This window comes from Natator depressus, chromosome 3 (assembly GCF_965152275.1).
Source record: "Natator depressus isolate rNatDep1 chromosome 3, rNatDep2.hap1, whole genome shotgun sequence".
Classification (NCBI taxonomy): Eukaryota; Metazoa; Chordata; order Testudines; family Cheloniidae; genus Natator; species Natator depressus.
This window is the reverse complement of record NC_134236.1, coordinates 831,074-845,324: the sequence shown is the minus strand read 5'-3', so window position 1 is coordinate 845,324 and position 14,251 is coordinate 831,074.

Sequence of the window (14,251 nt, the reverse complement as noted above, 5' to 3'; positions counted from 1 at the left end):
TGCCTCTTTGATGTAACCTACCGAGGTGCTGCAGCAGGAGACTCAGTTCAGTGAAGCCAGGCCTTCCCTACCTCCCCGGCCCCAGGAGCTGTACACCCCCCTGCATTTCCCCAACTTCCCCCCCCCCCACCCCCCCAGTGGTCAACTAGTTACATGAAGTGCTGCCAATTTTGTCATTGGTTGGAACTTGAATTGAAATTTGAAACATTCATCCACACTTTAAAAGCAGATACCGTATATGATAAAATACATGTACCTGGAAAAGTGTAATGGGTCTGAAAAGTCTGAACAAAGCCTGGCTTCCTCACACAGCTGTTGTTTTTGCTGACAATGGCGGCACATTGGTGTCGGCGATGCTGGCCAACCTTATAATTTAAAATAATGATTTGTAAGCCAGGGCTGACTGAGCTCTCCCCTGACAACTCGTGGTGAGCTGGAGGCCTGGGGGGAAGGCTTCAGGACCAGACTGTATTGACATGAACTCACCTACTGTGCCGAGGTACCCAGCAGACAGACCTGTGCTGCCCAAGGGATCGATTTTGGCTGGTGTTGGGAGTTTCTGTGTTGAACATTTTTATTATATTATAATTAATTTTTACATAAGAACGGCCATATTGGGTCAGACCAATGGTCTATCTAGCCCAGTGGGTGGCCAGTGCCAGGTGCTTCAAAGGGAATGAACAGAACAGGGCAATTATTGAGTGATCCATCCCCTATCATCCACACCCAGCTTTGGGCAAACAGAGGCTCTCAGAGCATGGTGTTGCATCCCTGCCCATCCTGGCTAATAGCCATTGATGGACCTGTCCTCCATGGACGTATCTAGTTCTTTTTTGAACCCTGTTCTAGTTTTGGCCTTCACAACAGCCCTTGGCAAAGAGTTGCACAGGTTGACTGTGCGTTGTATGAAGAAATACTTCCTTTAAACAGTAGTAATGTCATTGGGTGACCACTAGTTCTGGTGTTATGTGAGGGAGCTTTTCACTCTCTCCGTACCAGTCACGGTTTTATAGACCTCTCTCATATCCCCCCTTAGTCGCCTCTTTTCCACGCTGTAAAGGCCCCCAGTCTTTTTAGTCTCTCCTCCCACGGAAGTTGTTCCATACGCCCAATCATTTTAGTTGATCTTCTCTGCACCTTTTCCAACTCCAGTCTATCTTTTTTGAGATGGGGCGACTAGGACTGCACGCAGTGTTCAACATGTGAGCAAACCATGGATTTATATAGTGAAAATGGAGGAGCTTGGTTTTCCAGACTGATCAGCAAAGCCAATGCTGACAAACTATGTGAAAAGGCTGCAAAACACCCGATCCTCTGGACTGCATCGACATGAGCATGCTTTCTCATGAGCGATGCTTGGCTGTTGTCTTAAAATTACTGCAACCATTATTATTGGCTTTGGAAAGTATCTACCAAGATGGGACGGATCTAAGTAGTCAGGCTGGTGGACTCCTTTTGCTACTAAGTTCAGAGAACACAATCGCCATTCTCTCTCTTGTAAGTCTACTGCTGAAACCATTTGGGTCATTAAACAACGCCATCCAGGCATCTGCTCCAACGGTCGTAGTTCTGTGTCCAGCAATAGAAGCTACGCTTGGATCAATCAGAGAGATCCATTGAAAATGTACTGGAAGAAGCAAAGACTTCAGTTCAGAAGTGACCAATTAGGGCACTTATATTAACCCCTTAAATGAAGAAGACAAGAAGTGTTTGTTAAGCCAGCTGAAAAAGGAAAGTACACGGACTTGATTCTTACCTCTCTACAACAACAACTTTGGGATTCCATCAGCCTCTGGGGAGCTTTTCCAGATGCCGGTCTTATAAAACACCGACAGTTGAGCGGAGTGAGGCACTACCAGCAATGGGGCTGCCACGTGACCAGGACAGAACAGAGAATTTGAACCCAGAGCGGAATATCATACCATGAACGAAGTGGGTATTCACCCACGAAAGCTTATGCTCCAATACAACAGTCTATAAGGTGCCACAGGACTCTTTGCCGCTTGTATAGATCCAGACTAACACAGCTACCCCTCTGGTACTTTAATTTGTGTGATGATTTAAAAACATGAGTTAAATTTAATAAAATGGTGGTGAAACATTTTTCAATGTTTACTTTGATGCCATGCAGCCCACCTTTGCCCTAACAGTCTCACCCCTCATCAGTCCTCACCCCTCCTCCTGTATTTTTGAACAAACACCCCCCCCCCATCTCAATTTCTGTGAAAAACACTGGAGACGGGTCATGGAAGCGGGGAAACAGGGATAGCTGTATCCACAAGAACGACGTGGTGGAAAAACATGAGGCCAGACGGCTGGGCCAAGATTTGTTTGGGACTCTGGATTTTGGCCAGGAGAACCCAAACAATTCGAACAAAGGGCTGTACGGAGACAAGGCACAGGTACGCTGTATGTAAGAAAGTTCAAGGGATGGTTTGCCAGGGACCCAGTCACCAGTGCTTGATTGGCTAGAGCCTTTTGGATCAAGCCTGCAGAGAGACATATTGCATTTGTTGTTGTTTGTTGTTTTTAAAAGCTGCATGCGGAAAGGGTTGTGACAGGATGGGTCACAGAAACCCCCGTGGGAACTGTCCCCAGATGTGCGGAGACTACCTCTGAGCCCATTTTCCCTGGCAGCTTGGGACTTCAGTGCCTTGCCTGGTTGTGCCAGACACGCTAGCCCTGCTACAAACACAGACCCAGCTCTGAACCACGTCCCCCAGAAGCTGCAGGCTTAACTGAAAACAGCTTAAGAAGTACTCCTGTCTCCAACACCCAGACACCCAGTTCCCAATGGGATCCAAACCCCAAATAAATCCGTTTTACTCCGTATAAAGCGTATACAGGATAAACTCATAAATTGTTTGCCTTCTATAACACTGATCGAGAGATATGCACAGCTGTCTGCTCCCCCAGGTATTAATACATACTCTGGGTTAATTAATAAGTAAAAAGTGGTTTTATTAAATATAAAAAGTAGGATTTAAGTGGTTCCAAGTAATAACAGACAGAACAAAGTAAATTACCAATCAAAATAAAACAAAAACACACAAGTCTAAGCCTAATACAGTAGGAAACTAAATGCAGGTAAATCTCACCCTCAGAGATGTTCCAATAAGCTTCTTTGACAGACTAGACTCCTTCCTAGTCTGGGTCGAGCAATCACACCCCCTGTCCTTACTGTCCTTTGTTCCAGTTTCTTTCAGGCATCTCTTTGGGGTGGAGAGGCTATCTCTTGAGCCAGCTGAAGACAAAATGGAGGGGTTTCCATGGGCTTATATGGTTTTTCTCTTGTGGGTGGAAACCCCCCTCTTCTCCTGTGTAAAATCCCCTCCACAAGATGGAGTTTTGCAGTCACCTGGGCAAGTCACATGTCTGTGAATGATTCAGCATTTTGCAGGCCAACACCATTGTTTGAACATTCCCAGGAAAGCTTAGATGTGGATTGGCGTTTATTGTTAGCTAAGTACTCCCAATTACTTGAATAACCCCTTCACACTATGTTGACCAAATCTGCCTTATATGCTTCCCACAGCAAACACTTTAAATACAAGCATAGAGCCAATGCTCATAACTTCAGATATAAAAATGATACATGCATACGAATAGGATGAATATATGCAGTAGAATATAACCTTTGCAGAGATTTGTTACATGGCATATCTAGCATAAAACATATTCCAGTTATGTCATATTTACATTCATAAGCATATTTCCATAAAGAATTATGGGGTGTAACATCACAGGGGGTCTCTTGACACACGGTGTAGAAGGTTTTAAAATCATGTTATGAAAAAGTACAAAGATACCTTATACCAGGGGTTCTCAAACTGGGGGTCGGGACCCCTCAGGGGGTTGCGAGGTTATTACATGGGGGTCGTGAGATGTCAGCCTCCACCCCCAAACCCCGCTTTGCCTCCAGCATTTATAATGGGTGCTAAATATATAAAAAAGGTGTTTTTAATTTATAAGGGGGGGTTGCACTTAGAGGCTTGCTGTGTGAAAGGGGTCACCAGTACAAAGGTTTGAGAACCACTGCTTATATATATTTCTTATTGTAAATTTTTCAGCAGCTGAGCGATGGTTCTTCAGAGGACTTGGAGGTTCTGGACACAAACAGCTCTGAAGCAACAACCAGATTGGGCCCAATCTGTTTTTGCCCAGACCCAAAACCAGATGCTCAACAGAATGTCGAAACAGAGGGGGATGCTTATTCTATAGGCCTGTACTATCTAGAGTTGAGGGAGAAATTCGGTATTCAGCCTGTGCCAGTCCATAACCGTAAAACCGTGATGCATGCAATTGTGCGAGCAGCTGTGCACGGAATCACCAAGCACTGCCTGAGAGAGAAACAAAATGAGGAGTGTCCTGGGTGCGCCATAGATGCCCCCAGTCAGAGGCATCACGCCTGCGTGTTCTGGTCTTTAGATAAAGTGAACTGTCAAATGAAAGAAATTAGCGGTAGTTTGTGTCTGGAGAGTGTGTTAAATATCGTCATCACATTGGGATACGCGCTGCAGGGCCTCTGTTTACCCCAGGAACATGTAGCTCTAGGGGCAGAATTGGTGGACAAAGTGACAGAGCCCGAGGACCCAACTGGCGTTTTATATGAAATCATCAAACCGACAGATAAATGTTTAATGCAAAATGTTGAACGTCTTCTTCGTTCAAAAAGAACAGGAGACCTTGTGGCACCTTAGAGACTAACAAATTTATTAGAGCATGAGCTTTCGTGGGCTACAGCCCACTTCATTGGATACATAGAATGGAACACTACAAAAAGAAGGATTCTGGGTGGACTCCTCCTAAAGGTCGAAACAACAGACTGGACTTCTACATAGAGTGCTTCCGCCGACACGCACAGGCTGAAATTGTGGAAAAGCAACATCACTTGCCCCATAACCTCAGCCGTGCAGAACACAATGCCACCCACAGCCTCAGACACAACTCTGACATCATAAGCCGAAAGGCTGACAAAGGAGGTGCTGTTGTCATCATGAATAGGTCGGAATATGAACAAGAGGCTGCTCGGCAGCTCTCCAACACCACTTTCTACAAGCCATTACCCTCTGATCCCACTGAGAGTTACCAAAAGAAGCTACAGCATCTGCTCAAGAAACTCCCTGAAAAAGCACAAGAACAAATCCGCACGGACACACCCCTGGAACCCCGACCAGGGGTATTCTGTCTACTACCCAAGATCCATAAACCTGGAAATCCTGGACGCCCCATCATCTCAGGCATTGGCACCCTGACAGCAGGATTGTCTGGCTATGTAGACTCCCTCCTCAGGCCCTACGCTACCAGCACTCCCAGCTACCTTCGAGACACCACTGACTTCCTGAGGAAACTACAAACCGTCGGTGATCTTCCTGAAAACACCATCCTGGCCACTATGGGTGTAGAAGCCCTCTACACCAACATTCCACACAAAGATGGATTACAAGCCGTCAGGAACAGTATCCCCGAGATACTGTTGAATTGGAATTCATTTGCAAATTGGATACAATTAACTTAGGCTTGAATAGAGACTGGGAGTGGCTAAGTCATTATGCAAGGTAGCCTATTTCCCCTTGTTTTTTCCTACCCCCCCCCCCCAAGACGTTCTTGTTAAACCCTGGATTTGTGCTGGAAATGGCCCAACTTGATTATCATACACATTGTAAGGAGAGTGATCACTTTAGATAAGCTATTACCAGCAGGAGAGTGGGGTGGGAGGAGGTATTGTTTCATGCTTTGTGTGTATAAAAGATCTTCTACACTTTCCACAGTATGCATCCGATGAAGTGAGCTGTAGCTCACGAAAGCTCATGCTCAAATAAATTGGTTAGTCTCTAAGGTGCCACAAGTACTCCTTTTCTTTTTGCGCATACAGACTAACATGGCTGTTACTCTGAAAAGTATCCCCAATAATGTCATGGCTAACCTGGTGGCTGAACTTTGTGACTCTGTCCTCACCCATAACTATTTCACATTTGGGGACAATGTATACCTTCAAATCAGCGGCACTGCTATGGGTACCCGCATGGCCCCACAGTATGCCAACATTTTTATGGCTGACTTAGAACAACGCTTCCTCAGCTCTCGTCCCCTAACGCCCCTAATCTACTTGCGCTATATTGATGACATCTTCATCATCTGGACCCTGGAAAAGAAGCCCTTGAGGAATTCCACCATGATTTCAACAATTTCCACCCCAACATCAACCTCAGCCTGAACCAGTCCACACAAGAGATCCGCTTCCTGGACACTACGGTGCTAATAAGCGATGGTCACATAAACACCACCCTATACCGGAAACCTACTGACCGCTATACTTACCTACATGCCTCCAGCTTTCACCCTGACCACACCACACGATCCATTGTCTACAGCCAAGCTCTGCGATACAACCGCATTTGCTCCAACCCCTCAGACAGAGACAAACACCTACAAGGTCTCTATCAAGCATTCTTACAACTACAATATCCACCTGCGGAAGTGAAGAAACAGACTGACAGAGCCAGAAGAGTACCCAGAAGTCACCTACTACAGGACAGGCCCAACAAAGAAAATAACAGAACGCCACTAGCCGTCACCTTCAGCCCCCAACTAAAACCCCTCCAACGCATCGTCAAGGATCTACAACCTATCCTGAAGGACGACCCATCACTCTCACAGACCTTGGGAGACAGGCCAGTCCTTGCCTACAGACAGCCCCCCAACCAGAAGCAAATACTCACCGGCAACCACACACCACACAACAGAACCACTAACCCAGGAACCTATCCTTGCAACAAAGCCCGTTGCCAACTGTGCCCAAATATCTATTCAGGGGACCCCATCATAGGGCCTAATCACATCAGCCACACTATCAGAGGCTCGTTCACCTGCACATCTACCAATGTGATAGATGCCATCATGTGCCAGCAATGCCCCTCTGCCATGTACATTGGCCAAACCGGACAGTCTCTACGCAAAAGAATAAATGGACACAAATCTGACATCAGGAATCATAACATTCAAAACCCGGTAGGAGAACACTTCAGCCTCTCTGGCCACTCAGTGAAAGACTTAAGGGTGACAATTTTGCAACAAGAAAACTTCAAAAACAGACTCCAATGAGAAACTGCTGAGCTTGAATTAATATGCAAACTAGATCCCATTAACTTGGGTTTGAATAGAGACTGGGAGTGTCATACCTTCTTGTCAACTGTCTAAATGGGCCATCTTGATTATCACGACAAAAGTTTTTTTCTCCTGCTGATAATAGTTCATCTTAACTAATTATCCTCTTACAGTTTGTATGGCAACTTCCATCTTCTCTGTATGTGTATATATATCTCTTCTTACTCTATGTTCCATTCTGTGCATCCAATGAAGTGGCCTGTAGCCTACGAAAGCTTATGCTGTAATAAATTGGTTAGTCTCTAAGGTGCCACAAGTCCTCCTGTTCTTTTTGAGGATACAGACTAACACGGCTGCTACTCTGAAACCTGTCATTATGCAAGGCACTGAATTTAGCCGTATGGAATGGCAATCCCTCTTCTTTGTTCAGCAAATTACAAAATCTTGCTAAGAAAGAACACTAAAAGTTAGAGCGTGTTTTGGGAACAAAACAGGGTGTGTTGTAAAATAAAATGTCCGTTGAAAATAACAGTGTGAAGCGCTCTTGTATGGAGTTCACGGGGTGTGGGGTTTGTCAAAGGGGAAGTAGGTTGCCTCCATGGTGTACGTTCAGTTAGGTTACAGTTTGTCAACAACAAGAAGAGGTAGATGAGTGGCCTGTTCCTCTGACAAAGGCCCACCCAGCCCTGGCACTTGTGTGTGAGGGATATAGGCTGTTGGGCAGCCGGACCATTGCAAAGCAGCCCCAGAACCCCTCTTTAATCATTCCATCTTCTGCTTCAGCTGGACCTTTTCATTTCCCCCCGCAGGCCCTCTGTATTAGGACTTAATCATGACCCCTCTGATTTCAACAATGCCTCAGGTCTCTCGTCGACTGGTTCATATTATTTAATGCTGTTCAGCGTCTAAGGTTACAGTTTGCATAAAAGTGTTTTATCAAAAGAAAACAAAAAAATACTCTCTAGGGGCTTAGACAAGCTAATGATCAACAACATTATACATGTTGCTTTGCAGGCCCTGCTACAAAGTATCTTGACGTTTGTTTGCGTTAATATTTCTGACAGGCCGGAGGAGGGGGAGCTAATACCTCACAAAGGGGAAAGCGCTTCCGAATGTCGGACGCTTGCCTGTGCTAAAGCACGACAGCTAACACGGACTGGCTGCCTGCAGCCCTGTTGTGCTAAAAGCGTTATCAGCATCCCCTACAACTCAGGGAACCCTCTCTCACCCCGTGGCCTTGGCTTCTAAAATCTAAATCTGGGGCTGGGGCTTTTTAAGAAATTTCTTTGTCCTCGGTTTATATTTAAAAAAACATTCAGAAAGAAAGTGGGGTGGGGGGGAGAGGGGAGTAGGAAGGTGCGGGGGGCAGACTCCTTATTTCTGGTTAAAAAACAGCTAATTTTTTTTACATAAGCTATTTTTCCTTGTGTTTTTTGTATAAATCCCAACTTTGAAATGCAATCTTGGGTATTCTTTTGTTAATTTTGTTTTTTTATTAAAACACATATGTAAACTCCCCTCAATTGCCAGTTTTCATATTCTTAGCCGGCTGCTGTTTTGGTACGTTAAAAACACAATTTTTAAAAGGCCAGACCAGTATCTTCAGCCTTTTTAGTTCACTAAACTTCCACAGAATATCCCTGAGCGGGGCCTTGGTTTGCTCCAGCTCAGCCAATACTGCTTTTTCATGTGAAAATTTTAAACACACCCACCCACATAATGCGTCCGATAGGCCTCGCTGCACACGGGATGTAACGAGGTCTTGTCATGTTACAGCTCAGTCAGTGCTGTATTTTCATGTTAAATAGGGTGACCAGACAGCAAGTGTGAAAAATCGGGATAGGGGGTGGGGGGTAATAGGAGCCTATATAAGAAAAAGGCCTAAAAATCGGGACATCTAATGTTAAATGTAAAAACAAAAAACCTTTATATAATGAAACACAGCATGTTTAGCAAGTGTCGAAAGCATGGGGGAAAAGTCGAGGGGTGGTCTTCAGATAGGCTATCTCTGAGCTTCGTGTAGTCACAAAGCGATGGGTTTTGTCTTTTACAATCAGTAAATGGAATAAAATATTTGTTATAACTCTCACAAAGTGTCTTTCAATGCAATCTCACCATTTGTTAAAACTTGAAGAGTGTTTAAAGAGTTGACGAAGAATGCTGTGTGAAAAAACAAGCAAACTGAAGGGGTGACCCCTAGAGCAGTGCTAAGGCAGACTATAGTGCAGGGATGGGCAAACTACAGCCCGCGGGCTGGATCCGGCCCCTCAGGGCTTTGGATCCAGCCCACGGGATTGCCGGCCAATGGGAGCTTTGGGTGTGGAACCCACAGGCGAGGGCAGCGTGGAGCCCTCTGCCCTCCTACCCCAGGAGCCGCAGGGCCGTGGTACCAGCAGCTTCCAGGAGTGGCGCGGGGCGAGGGCAGGCAGGGAGCCTAGCCTGGGCCCCGGTGCGCACCGCTGCCACCCCAGAGCTGCTCCAGGTAAGCGGCGCCCCAAACCCCTCCTGCACCTCGCACCCCAACTCCCTGCCCTGAGCCCCCTGCTGCACCCCACACCTCTCCTGCACCCCAGCCCCCTGCCCTGAGCCCCCTCGTACACCCCACACTCCTCCTCCACCCCAACCCCTTGCCCTGAGCCCCTTCCTGCACACCGCACCCCCTCCCACACCCCACACTCCCTCCCGCACCCCAGCTCCCCACTCCAGCCCTACATGCATGGCCCTGCATGCAATTTCCCCATCCAGATGTGGCCCTCGGGCCAAAAAGTTTGCCCACCCCTGCTATAGTGCATGGATCGCTGGCTAGCCTAGTTAGTCGTATCTGTTTTTAAAATGTAGAGAAAGCCACAGCTCCAGCCTGTGGTGTATTATTTTAATAAAATCTATGGACCCTAAACAAACACAGGAGCTTATACCAGTGTCTCAGCACAGGTTGTAAACATTTAAAAACAAAGAGATTCTGATAATGCAACAGAAAAATGCATACTTAAATCTAAAAGTCCTACGAAAATGAAAGTTTAATAGAACTTTCCCATGGATTTGTTAAAAAGTGGGGAGGAAAATAAACTTCTCTCTGATCCATGGGATTACAGAATAAGGGGACTGACTATAAACTAGCTGTTACTAAGGGTCTGTGGTTTTCACTCCGGGGTGTTTCTACTCTTTTTTTTTTTTTTATTGAAAATCACCTGTAAAAATGTGAAATGAAGGGATGAGTCTCCATATAGGCTTGTCTTTTAAAGTGTTTATTCCTTGACAAAACTTAATAGAACTTTCACTTGTATTTGCTAAAAAGTGGCGGAAGAAGCAATCTTCTTATCTCTGATCCACTTCCTCACAGATGCTGTTTTTGCTAACAGGGGCTCTGCTGCAAAAGCAGGCTGCTTCAAATTGTCCGTACTAAAAAATGACCAATGTTCGTCTAAACCATAGGGGGGAAATGGTTTTACCACTATACATTACTTTTATAAACAGGTTCTCTGTGGTTTTAGCCCTGGGATCGTTCTGCATGCTAAATTTTTATTGAAACATATGCAAAAGTGCTAAATGAAGGGATGTGTCTTCAAATAGGCTTGTCTTTTAAAGTGTTTATTCCTTCACAAGACTTAATATACTGGAACTTTCACCTCTATCTGTTAGAGAGTGGGAGAAGAAGCAATCTTCTTACCTCTGATCCACTGGCTCACAGATGCTGGTTTTGCTGCAGCTTCAAATTTCCCTCACTAAAAGCACAAGGAAAAGCTTTTCGAGACTTTTTGTTCGTAAGAGTTTGTGGGTTTAACCCCGGGGTTCTTCTGCAGGCTCATTTGTTATTGAAACACTTGTAAGCAGGGTCTGGATGAGCTCTCCCCTGACATCTAGTGGTGAGCTGTGGAAAAAGACTTCAGAAGCTGATCTCATTTGCATGGACACACCCACCCTGCCTAGGTGCTCAGCATGATGGGATTGCTTGCCCAAAGGATCACGTGTGGCTGGTGTCGGATGCCCAGTCTCCTTGTTATTGGGGCAGGAGTAGCAAAGCGTTGTTATCCTTGTTGTGTGAACCGAGGGCAGCAGAACGGTACCTGGCATACCCCATGTGACATTATTGACATAAACTGTGACCATATAGAGCGTTGTTGCAACCACTGTTATATATTTGCAGCAAATATTATACAAAGGTTGTTGTGTGAGGTGTCAAGGTGATAGTTTGCTGGTTAGGATTATGCCGTCTGTATGTGTGTATCACTTTTGTATTTGAAGTTATGAATATGGGCAATGTACTTGTGTCTCAAAGGTATTTGATTCCAAGGAGCCTCAGTGAAGCATTTGGTCAGCTTCTTGAGAAAGGACTGTTCTCAGTAAGCGCCCAAACAAGAAACACTTAACTGACAATGGACTCTGGGAGATGCCAATCCACATCTGAGCTTTCCTGGGAACCTTCAAACTAACATGTAAACAATAGCGTTGGCCTGCAAACTGAGTCATGCATGGACATGTGACTCACCCATGTGACTCCAGACTCCATCTTGCTGCTGTGATTTTCCACAGTAAGAACAAAGGGGTCCTTCCGCAGGCAGAGAATATAAAAGACCCTGGAAACCCCTCCATCTTGTCTTCAATCCAGCTTCTGACCTCTGGAGGAAACTTGCTACAAACTGAAGCTCTAAACAAAGGACTGAATGACCCCTCCCAGCTGGGGATGTTCTCTAGAGACTTGATTTGAACCTGCCATTTATTCCATCACTGCTGCAAGCCTGAGCCAAGAACTTTGCCATTGCTGTGTGTCAGTGATTCCATTTAACCAATTCTAGCTCTCATCTCTATCTTTTCCTTTTATGAATAAACCTTTAGATTTTAGATTCTGAAGGATTGGCAACAGCGTGATCTGTGGGTAAGATCTGACTTGTATATTGACCTGGGTCTGGGGCTTGGTCCTTTGGGACCGAGAGAACCTTTTTTCTTTTACTGGGGTGTTGGTTTTCATAACCATTTGTCCCCATAACGAGTGGCACTGGTGGGGATACTGGGAAACTGGAGTGTCCAAGGGAATTGTTTGTGTGACTTGTGGTTAACCAGTGGGGTGAGACCGAAGTCCTCTCTGTCTGGCGGGTTGGTGTGCCTTAGAAGTGGAGAAACCCCAGCCTGGGGCTGGGACTGCCCTGCTCTAAGCGATTTGTCCTGAATTGATACACTCAGAAGTGTCCCACCAAAGGCCGCAACGTTACATCCCAATGGAGGGACTCGCTAGGCAGGAGACATGGGTTCCAAAGCCTGATGAGTTGAGAGAGGGTGGGGATAGGTATTTGTACCTGCTGGCGTGGGCCCCGTTTAAGGGTCCTAAACACCTGTGACCCTTCCTCGCCCTATGGTATAATAAAAGAGCTAATTTAGATTCAATTGGGAGTCTTCTTACTTGCTGCAGAACTGAAATCACTGATACCTAGGTCCATGTATTAGACCTACTTTGGGATAGCACCTCTCTTGCAGGAGACTGCCCAGTATGCACCAGCAGTGAGGCTCCCCCACGAACAGCTGAGAGCTGTGGTGGTGGGCGGGGGGGCCTGAAGACATCTTGGTGAGTGGACAGCTGGCAGAGAGGCGCAGTAAGAGGCCAGCAGGGTGGTTGCGGGAGAGGCATGCCCAGCGGCCAGCAGGGAAGCTGGTGGAGAGGGCCAGAGCAGAGCCCCGCAGAGATGCAGCAATCAGCCGTTGCGGCAATGAACGTGTAAGGTGCCTCCTTACCCCCCCTCCACCCAGGGTGGGAGGTGAACTCTGCGGATGAACCTCTGAACTCTGGGGCTGCACTGGCCAAGGACAGTAACTGCGAGTGAGGTGCGGAGAAGGGACAAGCACGTTAAAGGGACTATTGGGTTGCTGGACTTAAGAACCTGAGGGGAAAAGGACACTGCCCAACTTACTTGGGGGTGGGTCTTTTGCTCATGGTTTGTGTTTATGAGCCCTACTTGTGGTGTTTTCCCAAATTAATGCTGAGTTAATTCCCTCCTTTTATTAAAAAGTTTTGATACACTCAGACTCTCTGCTTGCGAGAGGGGAAGTATTGCCTCTTAGAGGTGCCCAGGGGGCAGTGTGTAATTGTCCCAGGTCACTGGTGGGGGCTCGAGCCGGTTCTGTGTTGTATCAATGAAAAGGAACCCCAAGATACTGAACCTGGCCCTTGTTGCTGCCGGCTCCACCTGACAGAAGGGTTACACATGTAAAAGTGTTAAATGGAGGGATGTTTCTTCAGATAGGCTTGTCTTTCAAAGAGGTGGTCTTCTTTTCTAATCCACTAACTTAGAAAGGCTGCTTCAAATTGTCCTCACTAAAAAATAACCAGTGTTAGCAAGAGGATAGGGGAAATCTTTTTTATTACTATAAATTACTTTGATAAACTGGTTGTTTGTGTTTGTAGGCCTGGGGTGTTTCCACATGCTCATTTTTTATTGAAACATATGCAAAAGTGCTAAATAAAGGGCTGTTTCTTCAAATAGGCTTGTCTTTTCAAATGATTATTCCTTTACAAAACTTAATATGACTTTTATTTGCTTTTGTTCAAAAGTTTGAAAAGAAACAAACTTCTTATCTCTACGTTCCAAACATCTAACAGCCTTCTTTATTTCTAATTCACTGGCTAACACAGCTGCTTTTGCTGCAGCTTCAGATTGTCCTCACCAAAAGCATAGAGGGAAAACTTTTTAAAATGGTTTGTTACTAAGGGCTTATGGTTTTAACCTTTATTAAAGCACCTATGGAAAAGTGCTACATGGTGGGAAAGATGCTTGGAATCTGGTTTTTTAGATAAGAATCAGGCAGCTAAAGGGAGGGGGGGAGATGGCTCTTTGTTTAAAAATCTTGGGACTATAGGATTGGTTCAGGAAAACGTATAGAACAGCATCTGATTAGTCTGACCCAAAGGCAGATGTAACTAGCCAGAGGGGTTGAGAGCCTTCGAGCTTCCCGTTTCCCCAGGAACAGTCGCAGGGGTAAGGTCTCTCTCTCTCTGACTCAACCACATGCTGCCTGGCTTTGCCCTGTGCAAAGGGGCTTTCTTTTCCCTTTTCCTGCCCTGTCCTCTCTCTTAACCTATCTTTATATTTTTCTCTTTTATTTAATTCTTTTTAAATGTTCTTTTCTTAACCTAACTTTATATTTAATATTTTAA